The 15159-nt window shown below is 39.9% G+C and overlaps 1 long non-coding RNA gene across 1 annotated transcript; it reads left to right on the top strand.

The window, feature by feature from the left end:
- Window positions 1-379: 379 nt before the first annotated feature.
- LOC138440552 (uncharacterized) lies at window positions 380-13867 on the top strand. Its single transcript, XR_011257078.1, has 2 exons — window positions 380-593; window positions 12157-13867. It is a non-coding gene; the product is annotated as an uncharacterized lncRNA (long non-coding RNA).
- The last annotated feature ends 1292 nt before the right edge of the window (window positions 13868-15159 follow it).

Raw genomic sequence — 15159 nt, forward strand, 5'->3', positions numbered from 1 at the left:
TTCTGTTTTTCTCTTGATAGCCACACATGATGTACTGGCTGAGAGGAACTGCTATAAACAGACCTTTAGTAAGGTGGTAAAGTGTGGGGAAAGGAGAAGTAGTCTACAGCCCTGTGATTTGGTTGCAGTCTTTCAGTGAGTCTTTGGCTCTGAGTTCTGAACTTCACACATGCATCTCAGTTTTTCCCACCACTTCGGCAAGGCAGAATTGTCGGTATGGGTGGGAATCGGTTATTTTCTTTCCCTCAAGCCAGCGAGGCTCTGATAAAAATCTCAGCAGGCAAGGATCTGATAAATTCTTTCCCAGAAGCTGACATGCTTAATAACAACACAATAGTTTGGCATGCTGAAAAGTTCTTCCTTTTCCCCTTCCTCTGTCAGAAGCAGGAGGGAGGTTTTCTCCAGCATTCATTATGAGAACCTGGGAGAGCTTCAGGAGGCAAAACTCTACACAAGTGTGGAAGCATTCCAGCGGTGGGGGCCCCTTGGGGCTTTTGCCTCTCAGACATGCCAGCCTGCACCTCCAGCAATTCGTCAAGTGTACTTCGGGTTTTCCTGTCCCGGCACTGATTTCTGCAGAAGCTTCCATTCTGGTGGGTTCTTGTTCTCTGTACTCATCTGTCTGTCTCCCCAGCTTGGAGGTGGGGTGGGGGCGGATGGGCAGCAGTTTGCTCTGTTATCTAATTTCTTTTATACGTCTAAGAAAAGTTCTCAATTTTTTAAATCTGTTCAGCGTTTCACTTTTCGTTAGGACGGAGTAGTAACTTCCAAGTGCCTTACCTGCTGGACTAGAAACCAGAAGTCCCAGACAATACTTTAAAATAAAGAATTCTTAATTCTAGCTAGTAGAGGTATCTGCCTGGGTATGTATCATTCCAAGTCCTTTTTTCTAGCTGCCTGTATATAGGTATATAGGCATGCACCTCTCTGAGTATATGTTTGTGTGTGGGTGTATATGTGTGTATATGTATATGCATAAACATAAATACATTTTATATTTACATATACTTTTTCTTCCACTGAAAAAACGATCAATCTTCTTTTAAAAAATAGTATTAAAAGCATTAAACAGTGAAGCATGGATCAGAAGATATAGGCAAAATATATAACTAATATATTATGATTCCATGTTTTTAATTTATGAATTAGTAAGGATAATGTAAATACCACAAATAAAAGTAAACAAAATTTATGAATTAAACAATTCACAGAAAGGAATCATGAGGTTATGAGAAAACAATTGGTTACTACATTAAAAAAGAGGCTTTTCCTTTTATAGAATGGAATGTACCATTTAAAATATCTAGAAGGAACTTTCCTGTCAATCCAGCGGTTAACACTCTGCATTTCCAATGCAGAGGACACAGGTTTATTGCCTGATTGGGAAACTAAGATCCATATGCTGCACAGCATGGCAAAGGAAAGAAAGAAGTATAACTTTAAATAAAAGAATCTTCAAAAAAAACCAGTGAAATAATATTTCACGCTAATCACATTAAGAAAAAAATCTGACAATATCAGGAGTTAGCAAGGATCTTTGTTGGTGTTCAGTCACGAAGTTGTGTCCTACTCTGTGACCCCATGGACTGCAGCACGCCAGGCTTTTTGTCCTTTGCTATCTCCTGGAGTTTGCTCAGATTCATGTCCATTGAGTCAGTGATGCCACCCAACCATCTCATCCCCTGAAGTCCCCTTCTCCTCCTGCCCTTAATCTTTCCCTGCACAGGGTCTTTTCAAATGAGTCAGTTCTTTGCATCAGGTGGCCAAAGTATCGGAGTTTCAGCTCCAGCATCAGTCCTTCCAATGAATGTTCAGGGTTGATTTCCTTTAGGTTTCACTAGTTTGATCTCCTTGCTGTCCAAGGGACTTTCAAGAATGTTCTCCAGCACCAAAGTTCAAAAGCATCAATTGTTTAGTGAAACCACTATTTACTATTGGTGAGGGTATAAATTGGTTCAATCTATTTGAAAAAAAATCTGACAATTAATAAATCTGAAGATAGAATAGCATGACCCAGCAATTTCACTTCTAGTTGTATAGCCTAGGAGGACTTGCGTGAGGGATAAAGTTGTATTCATATGAGACTGCTTACGGCAGCATTGCTCATAATACTACTAAAAAAGCTGTAATAGCTTATGTCCATATATAGGAGAAGAGATAAATGAATGATGGGCCAAATATCCAGTGCATGGAAAATGAATGAAGTAGAACTACATAATCAGCATGAATGAATCTCAAATATTTGTATCAAACAATGAAAGCAATAGGCAGAAGTATGCATCCAGTTTAGTACCATGTATAAAAACCTTAAACCATAGACATGATGTAAAATTATAAAAAATGCACTGGAACTTTAAATATCAAAGTCAAGAGAGTGTTTCCCTGGAGGAGGATAGAGGTGGTGGTTGGTGGAATCAGAGAGGATATACTTTTTAGCTTTAGTGTATAAATGATGTATTTTTCTTAAGTTTTTGACAAGTTATTGGGTATGCTGATTTTTATTCATTTCTGAGTGACTCGAACACTTCTAATTTTTAAAGCGTACAAAGCATACAAAAGTAGATTTTTAAGGTTTTCATGTAAATTTCAAATCAGGAGGCTAAAAATCTTTATCCCATAGTATTTTCTATGACCTATATGGATGTAATAATGATTAAGAATTAAAATCTATTAGCATTTGACTCCAATGCAGTCTGTTAGCAATTTGGAAATCTGATTGTGTTTTAAACAGTTTTCATTATGTTGTTGTAAACATAGGATTATGTTATGATAATTATTCAATATAACCACTGATTTGTGTAGTCTTCTTTGGATTAAAACATTGTTGTCCACACTGTTCGGTAGATCAGAGACGTAGAGGGAAATGTGACTACGATTTGGTGTCTCAAGTCAGAGTTAAATATCCTGTGGGTTGGTCGCTGTTCATTCTCTCAGTCGCGTCTCTTTGCAACCCCATGAGGAGCAGCTGTTTCCCAGAATTTGCTGAGACCCATGTGCATGGACTCAGTCGTCCCATCCAACCGTCTCATCCTCTGTTGCCCCCTTCTCCTCCTGACTTCAGTCTTTCCCAGAAGCGGGATCGTTTCCAATGATTAGGCTCTTACACCAAAGTGATTGAGCTTTCACTTCAGCATCAGTTCTTCCAATGAATATTCATGGACGATCTCCGTTAGGATTGACTGGTTTGATCTCCTTGCTGTCCAAGGGACTCTCAAAATCTTCTCCAGCACCACAGTTCAAAAGCATCAATTCTTTGGCACCCGGCCTTCTTTATGGTCCAGCTCTCACATCTGTACATGACTGCTGGAAAAACCATAGCTTTGACTATGCAGACCTTTTTTGGCAAAGCATTGTCTCTACTTTTTAATATGCTGTCTAAGTTTGTCATAGCTTTACTTCCCAAGAGCAAACATCTTTTAATTTCATGGCAGCAGCCGCCATCTGCTATGATTTTGCAGCCCAAGAAAACAAAGTCTGTCACTATTTCCATTGTTTCCCCCATCTATTTGCCATGAAGTGGCAGAACTGGGGAAACAACAGAATGGGAAAGACTAGAGATCTCTTCAAGAAAATTAGAGATACCAAGGGAACATTTCATGCAAAGATGGGCTCGATAAGAACAGAAATGGTATAGACCTAACAGAAGCAGAAGATATTAAGAAGAGGTGGCAAGAATAAATTGAACTGTACAAAAAAGATATTCACAACCCAGATAATCACGATGGTGTGATCACTCACCTAGAGCCAGACATCCTGGAATGTCAAGATGGCATTAATCCTGGAATGTCAACTGGGCCTTAGGAACCATCACTACGAACAAAGCTAGTGGAGGTGATGAAATTCCAGTTGAGCTATTTCAAATCCTAAAAGATGATGCTGTGAAAGCGCTGCACTCAATATGCCAGCACAGTTGGAAAGCTTAGCAGTGGCCACAGGACTGGAAAAGGTCAGTTTTCATTTCAATCTCAAAGAAAGCCAATGCCAAAGAATGCTCAGACTACCACACAATTACACTCCTTTCACATACTAGTAATGTAATGCTCAAAATTCTCCAAGCCAGGATTCAACAGTATGTGAACTGTGACCTTCCAAATGTTCAAGCTGGTTTTAGAAAAGGCAGAGGAACCAGAGATCAAATTACCAACATCTGTTGGATTATCGAGACAGCAAGAGAGTTCCAGAAAAAAATCTATTTCTGCTTTAGTGGCTATGCCAAAGCCTTTGACTATGTGGATCACCAGAAACTGTGGAAAATTCTGAAAGAGATGGGAATACCAGACCACCTGACCTGCCTCTAGAGAAATTTGTATGTAGGTCAGGAAGCAACTGTTAGAGCTGGACATGGAACCACAGACTGGTTCCAAATAGGGAAAAGAGTATGTCAAGGCTGTATATTGTCATCCTGCTTATTTAACTTATATGCAGAGTACATCATGAGAAATGCTGGGATGGATGAAGCACCAGCTGGAATCAAGAGTGCCAGGAGAAATATCAATAACCACAGATATGCAGAAGACACCACCCTATGGCAGAAAGCAAAGAAAAACTAAGGAGCCTCTTGATGAAAGTGAAAGAGGAGAGTGAAAAAGTTGGCTTAAAACTCAACATTCAGAAAACGAAGATCATTTTTACCTCTGGTTCCATCACTTCATGGGAAATAGATGAGGAAACAGTGGATACAGTGTCTGACTTTATTTTGGGGGGGTCCAAAATCACTGCAGATGGTGATTGCAGCCATGAAATTAAAAGACACTTACTCCTTGGAAGAAAAGTTATGACCAACCTAGATAGCATATTGAAAAGCAGGGACATTACTTTGCCATCAAAGGTCTGTCTAGTCAAGGCTATGGTTTTTCCAGTGGTCATGTATGGATGTGAGAGTTGGACTATGAACAAAGTTGAGTGCTGAAGAACTGATGCTTTTGAACTGTGGTGTTGGAGAAGTCTCTTGAGAGTTCCTTGGACTGCAAGGAGATCCACTCAGCCCATCCTAAAGGAAATCAGTCCTGAATATTCATTGGAAAGGCTGATGCTGAAGTTGAAACTCCAGTACTTTGGGCACCTGATGCGAAGAACTGACTCATTTGAGAAGACCCCGATGCTGGGAATGATTGAAGGCAGGAGGAGAAGGGGACTACAGAGGATGAGATGGTTGGATGGCCTCACTGACTCAGTGGACACGAGTTTGAGTAAACTCCGGGAGTTGATGATGGACAGGGAGGCCTGGCGTGCTGCAGTCCATGAGATCGGAAAGAGTTGCACACTAGTGAAACACTGAACTGAACTGAACTGATGGGACTGGATGCCATGATATTAGTCTTTTGATTGTTGAATTTTAAGCCAACTTTTTCACTCTCATCTTTTACCTTCATCAAGAGACCTTTAGGTCTTCTTTGCTTTCACTAAGAGGGTGGTATCATCTGCATATCTGATGTTGTTGATATTTTTCCCAGCAGTCTCCATTCCAGCTTGAGATTCCTGTAGCCCAGCGTTTCTCATGATGTACTCTGCATATAAGTTAAATAAGCAGGGTGACAATATACAGCCTTGACGTACTCCTTTCCCAATTTGGAACCAATCCATTGTTCCATATCCAGATCTAACTGTTGCTTCTTGACTTGCATACAAGTTTCTCAGAAGGCAAGTAAGGTGATCTGGTATTCCCATCTCTTTCAGAATTTTCCACAGTTTATTGTGATCCACATAGTCAAAGGCTTTAACATAGCCAATGAAGCAAACGTGGATGTTTTTCTGGAATTCTGTGCTTTCTCTATGATCCAACAGATGTTGGCAATTTGAACTCTGATTCCTCTGCCTTTTCTAAATCCAGTTTGTACATCTGGAAGTTCATGGTTCACATATTGCTGAAACCTGGTTTGGAGAATTTTGAGCATTACTTTACTAGCGTGTGAGATGAGTGCAATTGTGTGGTAGTCTGAGCATTCTTTGGCATTGCCCTTCTTTGGGATTGAAACGAAAACTCACCTTTTCCTGTCCTGTGGCCACTGCTGAGTTTCCAAATTTGCTGGCATATTGAGTGCAGCATCACTTTTTAGGATTTTATATTGCTCAGCTGGAATCATCTTTTAGGATTTTAAATAGCCCAGCTGGAATCCTATCACCTTCCCTAGCTTTGTTCGTAGTGATGCGTCCTAAGGCCCAGCTGACTTCACAGTCCAGGATGTCTGGCTCTAGGTGAGTGATCACACCATCATGGTTATCTGGGTCACGAAGATCTTTTTTGTACAGTTCTTCTATGTACTTTTGCCACCTCTTCTTTATATCTTCTGCTTCTGTGGGGTCCATACCATTTCTATCCTTTATCGAGCCCATCTTTGCATGAAATGTTCCCTTGGTATCTCTAATTTTCTTGAAGAGATCTCTAGTCTTTCCCATTCTGTTCTTTTCCTCTATTTCTGTGCACTGGTCACTCAAGAAGGCTTTCTTATCTCTTCTTGCTATTCTTGGAACTCTGCATTCAGATGCTTATATTGTTCCCTTTCTCCTTTGCCTTTCACTTCTCTTCTGCTTGTAAGACCTCCTCAAATAACCATTTTGCTTTGTTGCATTTCTTTTTCTTGTGGATGGTTTTGGTCACCACCTGCTGTTCAGTGTTACAAACCTCCATCCATAGTTCTTTATCCTATGGATGAAGAAGATAAAACATAAAAAGGACCCTAAGTATAATGGGCAGAGGATTTTTAACTGAACTATTTAATTAATGTTATTAATACATTATTATTCATCAGAAAAGTCCTGATGGCTTTCATGTCTTGGATGAGCCAGTCTATTCAAGGTTCCATCTGCCATCATTGCTGGCTAAGTTCTTGAATTTCTTCAGAAGCATACAGAAATGTTGGCACACTTTATTTCTCCACTATAAATGGGAATTTCCCTGTCAACTTTTTTCCCCTTTGATTGTATTTATTATTCTTAACACAGTAAAGAATCTTAAATAGCAGTATTCTTGTCCCAGAAGACAAGATATTGTCAAAATGCACAAAGAAATAATAATAATAACACAAGGAAATACTTTCAATGAAAGCATAAAGGAGAGCAAATCTGAAAGTTCTAGTCGTTTCTTTAAAACCAATGGGAAATGGACAAGTCACGTTTATACATACATGGTCACTAGATTCGCTGAATACCTTAATGAGTTCTCAAAGAGATTGTGTTGGTTTACAGACATGAACCATTTGGGCCATACAAGTTACCAAAGAAACACATTGAGAAACATGTTCACTTATACTTAAAAGTAAATGATTGGTTGTTCATTTTATAAATTATGTCCATAAATTCCATAAATTGTGAATCCCTATTTATCAACCTTTTTTTAAGTTTTTTTTCTAGCCTAAAATATCTGGTATCATTACAGTCAGGTTAACTGAATAACAGGACAACGGCAGAGGCTCTTTCAGTTCAGTCTGCTGGTAGAATCTGTGCCCTGTGCCTGGAACAGCTACATGGTGTTACTCTGCCATGCATCTTCTTTTCCAGTTGCTCAGCCTCTTCCTCAAATATGGAAAAAGGCATGTTTACGTGGTCCAATATCTGTCCATTCCCAGAACAGATATTCTTTATGTGCAAATCAATTAAACACAGTCTGTTTCATTTGTACTGCACACACACACACACACACACACACACACACACGGTTTCCTTTAGGCAAGGTTTAGGTGAATCATGTCTTAGCAAAACTGACTCTTTAAGGCCAATACAATACAGTCGAGTACAGTGCAATGCACAAGCCTTTTCCAGTTCCATTTCATTAAATTAGATGACATCTGGCTGAATGTTTCATTTTAAAAGCGGAGTAACAATTTTATACCATTGTCAAAGATTTCTATACCATTTATAAAGTTACGTGAGAATATTTTGATTTTAATTTTCTTGGCAGCTCAACAAAACATCACTCTTAAATTTAGCTAGCCTGTGTGATCTTTGTACTTCATTACTCTTCCTCCAATTTAATTATCGTACAAGCTTTTGTAAGTGACTCATATGCTCAATATTTCAAGCAAATGCAACCATTTTTTAATCTCACAGGAAGCACTTGTTGGTTGTTGACGTTAAGCACATGTGACAACTCATTAGAAAAAGAAATATACCCAAGAAAACTTTGCGACTCAGGGCACTAACTCACTTGAAATTTTAAGTTAATTTATCTCTATTTTTCCTGCAGTATTAGTACTGTGGATTGTTGTAGCTATTTCCATTTTTCACCCTTATCATAATACAGATCATCAGGCACTTTCCTGCAGCTTATACTTTTTCCTGAGAATATCTGAGATAATTATCCAAGTCATTATGGTTTTACAAAAAATATACACTAATATAAAAATAATGGACTCTAGAATTGTGAATCATCTAGCTATTAGAAGCCACACTGCCTCTTATCAGTTATGTCTCTCCTCACTTTTTTATTTAAATAATCATTCACTTACTGAAGGGGCCATAATTTAAATCAGCTGATTCATCTTCCAAGTTTTAAGCTAGAGCATACACACACAAAAAAATTATTGTTGAGTACAAAGAGACTAGTTGATTTATTATGTTCATAAACAGATTTTAGCATTAACTATCTCAGCAGTTAACACACACAGACCTTGGCCTCCTAGTCAGGTTGACACTCCTAAGTCAGGTCAACTGAATTTTTTCCTCTACTCTGAAGAAAGCAGTAACTTTTTACAATAAATAGCTATAGAAAAAGACAATCACACCAATTTTTTAAAAAATAATTAAAGAAAATCTATGCCCTAGGAATTGGAGAAGGAAATGGCAACCCACCCCAGTATTCTTGCCTGGAAAATCCCATGGAAAGAGGAGCCTGGTAGGCTACAGGCCATGGGGTCGCAAAGAGTTGGACACGACTGAGTGACTTCACTTTCACTTTCATGCCCTAGGAATAGGTTTAAAAACAGAGAATGAATCTGGGGGCCTTTGCAGACTCAGGAAGAGAAAGAAGGAGGGGTCTCGTTAACTCGTGCTCCTGGTCAGTGAAAGAATGCTGACGAAACTCTCCTTTGCCAGAGGCTACCTTTGTGGCTCAGAGGTTAATGCGTCTGCCTGCAATGCAGGAGGCTTGGGTTTGATCCCTGGGTCGAGAAGATCCCCTGGAGAAGGAAATGGCAACCCACTCCAGTACTCTTGCCTGGAGAATCCCATGGATGGAGAAGCCTAGTAGATACAGTCCATGGGGTCACAAAGAGTTGGACGTAACTGAGTGACTTCACTTTCTTTCACCCTTGTCTAAAACTCTGTCTCTTCAGAGTTGGGAGTTCAGAGAACTCCTCCTGGGCCAGAGCTGGGAGTGCTGCTCACCAAATCAATGCTGGGGTCTCAGTAAGATCCCAGGGCAGGGAAAAACACCCAGAACGAGAGGGCAGGTGGTAATGAATCTGGGAACGGTGGAAGGCAGGCAGGAAAGATAGCTCACTCAAGATAAATTTAGGAAGCACTGAAGATGAGCACTAAGGAAGAAACGGCAAGGCTGAGAGACTTAGTCATTACCAACAAAATAAAATTTTTTAAATTTCAAAATGACTATGATGTAAAGTCTTGGAATTCCTTATAAAAATTCAGGGACTTCCCTGGGGCGGGGGCGGGGGAGGTTATCAGGGATTTCCCTGGGGGTCCAGTAGTTAAGAATCTGTCTTGCAATGCATGGGACAAGGTTTGATCCCTGCTTGGGAAATTGAGATCCCACAAACTGCAGAGCAGCTAAACCTGGGCACTACATCTATGGAAGCCCACAGGAGGAGCGCATGGGGCAGCTACCGAACCAGATCCTCGAGGGAAGTATTCCTGCCTGGTAACAAAAGAGCCGGCATACTGCAACTTAGACCCAATGTGGTCAAATGAATATATATTTATATTTTTAAGCTGAATAAGCAAGAATGAAATCAAGAACAGATGAAGAAAAAATACAACCAATTAGAAATCTCAAACGAAAGTATTTGTTGACTTTTTTTTTTTTTAAGTCTGTATTACACAAAGAGAGATTCGGTTCATTTTAATCTCAGGACTAACCAACCCACTCAGAACGCAGCACCAAAAGACAGATTGATATGGTCCACCAAATGCAACTGGAAAATGGACCATACTTCAAGAGAGAATACCTGTGAATGTTCCAAGATTTAAAATGAAAAAATGTGTAAATAAAAGTAGGTCCAACTTAGGCACAGCATGGTGAGACTGCAAAGCAGTAGATACGAAAATATTGCTCAGCAGGAAAAGGCAGAAAACTTTGAAAATAAGATTGAAAGTTGACACAGACATTAACTGAAAAAGTACTTTACTTAAATGGTTAAATATCCCTTCCCATTTTTCAGTTTTATGCACACCCTATATTCTGATGTTACTAGAGCCTGTTTTGTTTTGAAATTATAGCTAAGAAACATATATTAGAATAGCACTTATATTTTTATACAAAATTATTTTGTGTAAAATAATTTTTACACAAAATTTAAAAAGCATTTTACAATAGCTAAAATAAAGTTGAATACAGAATGTAGAATTCCCTCCCAGAAATTTAATATTTTGAATTGATTACTGAACTATGGTCATTAAAACCTCCCTGCACTCCATGTACCGCCCCCCCCTCATCCTCACCCCCCTGCCATGAGCGTGGAAATCCCAGCAGTTTTAAGGTGTGCTGCTGTGATGTAAAATTAATCATCTTGTCACCTGTGAGCTGATGATTTACTAATATAAGCCCAACCATGGAATATATTACAGTTGCAGTCTAGTAACAGTATAGATATGAATGAGAAAGTATTTCTAGCCAAAGACTGAAGATTTAGATTTGTACAAATTCGGAGAGTGGAGAGAATCTCCCACTTAAATAACGCTCTAGTTTTAAAGTTTGTGTTTTAAAAAATCATGATAGATCTTTCTTCCTCATTGTAACCATGAATGACCATATCCTTCACCGGGTAATAAATGTTTCCTTAAGATAATTATTTAATTGCAGTCGTAATTTTCCCCAAAGATAGTATAACCATAATTAAATTTGTCCTCTTAACGAAGCTATCCACTAATCAACAGTTTCTTAGTATGATTAATTTTAAAGATAACGTTATTGGAGGGAAGGGGGAGGAGTTATTGTTTAATGGGTGTAGAGTTTCAGTTCGGGAGGATGAAAAAGCTCTGGAAATGTATAATCGTTGCATGACTATGTGAGTGTCCTTAATGCCGCTCAAGTGTACACATAAAAAGTGGTTAAAATGGCAACTTTTAGGCTATGTGTATTTCATCACAATAAAAAAAAAACTTCGGGAAAAATATAACTGTATCAAAGTTTTAGAAGAATAAGGAAACCCGTGGTGCCAGTTGTAGTCAAAGAAATGTCTCTTCATCCTTGTGAATAAAAATTAGCGTGAGAATTATCAGGCTTCTGGATTATGACTATCCTAATTGATATTTTCATCCTTGTCCCTTTTTCAGTTTGTGTGGCCTTCTCCAGTTAGAAATTTACTACAGATCAGTATATGTCACTAGTCTTCCTAACAGCTCTAGCTTATCTGATCCAAGCTAAACTAAAAACTGCCCTGTCGTTTCTGTTAACCTTTTGAGTTTGAGGCAATTCTTAGAGCTTCTCTCTCATCAATTGCCTGTTCCTCCTGGGTACCATTCCACAACGAGGCTTAATCATAGAATTCTAGGGTTGAGGAACCTTAAAAAGCACTGTGACCTTTCCGCTTTGGCCACAGCCACTCAAAAACCATCCTAACAAAACAATATAGATTGTGTTGTCTTTTGGAGCTGGCTCAATCTCATAATTCTGTCCATCAGGAATTGTTCTCCTTCTTGAAACATGAACTGAAGATCTAAATCTGTCAGACTTCATTATTAAGGCACATTTCTTCTTGTTCTTGCTAAAATGAAATGGGGGTGAAAATTGATTACTTTCTGTATTAATTTTTTACATCCAGTTTTTGAAGACCATTATTAAATTGATATCAGATCCTAGCTGTCTCTTGTACAGCTAAATAATTCTCATTCTTTGAATGTTAACACAGAAGATTGGATTTCTATTCTTATAGAGTCTGTGATCATTTTCTTTTTCCTTCCGAAACTCCTATTTCTGTAAGTTATAGAGGGGATAATACTCAAATAAGATAATTGTTTTAATTTGTATATTTTCTTACCTTTTAGGACCATGCTTATTTTTTAGACGAAGAAGGCAGTGGCACCCCACTCCAGTACGCTTGCCTGGAAAATCCCATGGATGGAGGAGCCTGGTGGGCTGCAGTCCATGGGGTCGTGATGAGTCAGAGACCACTGAGCGACTTCACTTTCACTTTTCACTTTCATGCACTGGAGAAGGAAATGGCACCCCACTCCAGTACGCTTGCCTGGAAAATCCCATGGATGGAGGAGCCTGGTGGGCTGCAGTCCATGGGGTCGTGAAGAGTCAGATACCACTGAGCGACTTCACTTTCACTTTTCACTTTCATGCACTGGAGAAGGAAATGGCAACCCACTCCAGTGTTCTCGCCTGGAGAATCCCAGGGATGGGGGAGCCTGGTGGGCTGCCATCTATGGGGTCGCACAGAGTCGGACACGACTGAAGTGACTTAGCGTTAGCATTTACTTTTTAAGAAGGCAGAAATTCTACTACAGACTTATGTATAACTTAAGATTAATTGTGTCTCTCACATAACTATAACTACACTGTCAGTATTTACATTTGCCAGTCATTTCTTTTATTTGTATCAGTTATATTGAACCAGATTTTTATATTAGCAATCATGCTTTTCCAATTGATACCAAATAACTTTTAAATGTAACATTGATCTCAAAGAAAAAATTGAGTTTTTCTTTTGTGTGTTTGCTTTTTAAATTGAGGGGTAGTTGACTTACCATATTATATTAGTTTCAGGTATACAAAATAGTGATTCATTATTTTTACAAATTATACTCCTGGAATTGTTATTTTTACAAATTATACTCCTGGAATCAAGTTATTTTTACAAATTATACTCCTGGAATCAAGATTGCTGGGAGAAATATCCATAACCTCAGATATGCAGACGACACCACCCTTATGGCAGAAAGTAAAGAAGAACTAAAAAGCCTCTTGAAAGTGAAAGAGGAGAGTGAAAAAGTTGGCTTAAATCTCAACATTCGGAAAACTAAGGTCATGGGATCTGGTCCCATCACTTCATGGCAAATAGATGGGAAAACAGTGGAAACAGCATCAAACTTGATTTTGGGGGGCTCTAAAATCACTGAAGATGGTGACTGCAGCCATGAAATTAAAAGACGCTTACTCCTTGGAAAGAAAGTTATGACCAACCTAGACAGCATGTTAAAAAGCAAAGACATTACTTTGCCAACAAAGGTCTGTCTAGTCAAGGCTATGGTTTTTCCAGTGGTCATATATGGATGTGAGAGTTGGACTATAAAGTTGAGTGCCAAAGAATTGATGCTTTTGAACTGTGGTGTTGGAGAAGACTCTCGAGAGTCCCTTGGACTGCAAGGAGATCCAACCAGTCCATCCTAAAGGAGATCAGTCCTGGGTCTTCATTGGAAGGACTGATGTTGAAGCCAATACTTTGGCCCCATGATGCAAAGAGCTGACTCATTGGAAAAGACCCTGATACTGGTAAAGATTGAAGGCGGGAGGAGAAGGGGATGACAGAGGATGAAGTGGTTGGATGGCATCACTGACTCAATGGACGTGAGTTTGGGTGAACCCCTGGAGAAGGTGATGGACAGGGAGGCCTGGTGTGCTGCAGTCCATGGGGTCACAAAGAGTCAGACACAACTGAGTGACTGAACTGAACTGAACTAAACTCCACTTAATGTTATTATAAAATATTGTCATCATTCTCTGTGCTGCAAAATATATCCTTGTAGCATATTTATTTTGTACATAGTTGTTTGTACGTCTTAATCCCCTACCCCTACCTTGCCCCTCCACCCTTCCATATCCCTACTGGTAACCACTATTCTATTCTGAGACCCCCAATAATATGAATGTTGATCCACTATTCTATCTTCCAGATCACTTATGCATTTTTCTGTGTCATTTAATCTGCTGCTAATTCCCTCCAGTCTGTTTTTCATTTCAGTTACTTTATTCTTCAGTTCTGACTAGTTTTTTATTTTTTCTAGTTCCTTGTTAAAATTCTCACTGTGTTCATCTAATCTTTATGCTAATTCAGTTATTTCTCTTATTACTAATGATTTGAGCTCTTTATCTGGTAAATCATTTATTTCTGTTTCATTAGTTAGCTATTCAGGGAGTTTCTCTTGTTCTTTCATTTGGAGTAAATTCCTTTGTCTTCTCATTTTGCTTAGCTTCCTCTATTTCCGTGAAATTAGGTGAAACAGTTACCGATGCAGTCTCGAAGAGACGTCCTTACAGGTGAACAGCCCTAGAGAACCTATGTGTGTCCAGCGGCTTCAGTTGGATGGATGGGTCTGCCTGTGAGCACAAGTCATGTCTTTCCCTGGGGTCTGCCGGCCGCTGTCACCTTGGCGGGATGCTGGGGCTGGAGATGAGGAGCTAGAACCAGCGTCACTGGTGAGCCAGGGCGTTTCCTCTGCTCAGTGACCAACACCAGCCCAGTGGAAATGGGGTCCAGTCCCCAGAGGTGCTGGAGCAGAAGCCCCGAGGGTCAAGTCCCCTAAGAGCGTGCCTTCCGCCATCCGGCACCAGCACCCTCGGCTCAAGCCAGGGCAGATTCGGGGGCAGGCACGAAAGCCCGGCCAGCTTTCCAGGTAGTGTCAATCTGCTGCCTCTGACTTATGTCGGAGTAAGCGTGTGCATTCACACTCTTCACAAGAAGGATCCAGGTTTCTTACAACACTCTGCTTAGACCCACTGGTTTTCAGGCCAACTGAGAGGACTCCTAAGGGTCAGTCCCCACGCTGGAACACCCCGTGTGTGACTCCAAACTCGCTCTCCAGGGAGGATTTCTGAGCCCAGGTGACCTCCCATCTTGGGTGTCCCCCTGCCCCAGCGGTGCAGGTCTGACCTGATCGCTTTTCTTCCTTTTCTGCCCACTTCTGTGTGAATCGTTCTTATCACCTTGGTAGTACAAGTCTTTCTGCGAGTCTCTGGTTTCTGTTCCTGTATTCTTGATGTGTTCATGGGAGGACATGAACTCCCAACCCTCCCATTGGAGGTCTTAAACTTGGTCTTAACCT

This window comes from Ovis canadensis, chromosome 5 (assembly GCF_042477335.2).
Source record: "Ovis canadensis isolate MfBH-ARS-UI-01 breed Bighorn chromosome 5, ARS-UI_OviCan_v2, whole genome shotgun sequence".
Lineage (NCBI taxonomy): Eukaryota > Metazoa > Chordata > Mammalia > Artiodactyla > Bovidae > Ovis > Ovis canadensis.